Raw genomic sequence first — 1251 nt, forward strand, 5'->3', positions numbered from 1 at the left:
CCAGTGGTACGCCCCATCACCCCCGACACACCCAACAGCACCCACGTTTCTGTTTCTGCTCCCCGAATGTCCCTGCCGATGTCTGCCTTGCTGCTGCGATGGTGGAAGCCTGACCTTCCTGCCACCATCTACTTCCACTATGTGCCCCGTTCAATAAAGTTTTCCCCTGAGCCACTAACTTCTGCTTGAGCCTGATGATTTGGTGAAACATTGAGTGAAGCCAGGCGGGCGCGCGCGCACACACAAATACAAAAACAGTGTGCCATCCGGGTGGGTGCGTGTGCGGATGCTGGCTGGCTGGCTGGCTGGCTGGCTGCCTGGCTGCCTGGCTGGATGGCGGTGGGTGGCTTGGTGTGCTTTTAGGGACTCAACTGGCCCAATGACGGCTTTGAGAGCAAGCCATGCCGGACCCCTCTTCTTCCCTCTCCCATCCACCACATGACTGGACTGCCCTTCACCCCGGGCCGACTCTGGGGAGAGTCCCTCCTGCTTCTCCTTGGTAGCCTGGGATCTTGCTTAGTTAGCCTTGCGGGACGGGACGGGGGGTTGTAGGGAGGGAGGGACGGCGTGGCAGAGATTTCTCTACCTCATGATGGCGAGACGACCACCTACACGTAGATACCCACCACTGGCTGCCTGTGCTGTGGGCGGGGTCCCAAGCCCTTGGGCCAGCTTCTGCTGGAACGGAGAGAGGGACGTCTTTTCAGACCTACCTAGAGCGGCCTGGACTTCAGTGCCACTGCCACTGCCGCTGTCGTGCCACCATGCCCACCAAACCCAGAGTCTGCAAAGAGCGCTCTAGTGTCTGGGAAACCCCTCGATCTAGGTGCACATTGAATCGAAGGTGATGGAAATCATGTGTGTGGAGTTTAGCACGTGCGCCTACAAGGCTCTCATGACCGTGGTGCGGAGCATGCTACTTTTCCTACAAGTTTCCCTTAGGTTAGAAAACACTGGAAATGACATCTCTTCCCCCCCCCCCCCCACCACCACCACCACTCTCCATCGTTGTCTGTCCGGACACATTGTCTATCCTGACACGGTGTCGGTAAATTCCACTCACTCACTCACTCCCGGAATACAGATCATTCGAATTTACATTCGTGATTTCACCATTTATTTATTTATTTATTTTCTCCTCAATTCTCTCTCTGAGCTTTGGCTCAATATCTTGTCAAAATGCCATGTAAACACCTCTGGATGGGGCTCCGAGGCATATGGGTTTAGTTGTTGCTGTTGAGGTTCTGCGCA

The sequence above is a fragment of the Ochotona princeps genome, unplaced genomic scaffold, assembly GCF_030435755.1.
Source record: "Ochotona princeps isolate mOchPri1 unplaced genomic scaffold, mOchPri1.hap1 HAP1_SCAFFOLD_277, whole genome shotgun sequence".
Lineage (NCBI taxonomy): Eukaryota > Metazoa > Chordata > Mammalia > Lagomorpha > Ochotonidae > Ochotona > Ochotona princeps.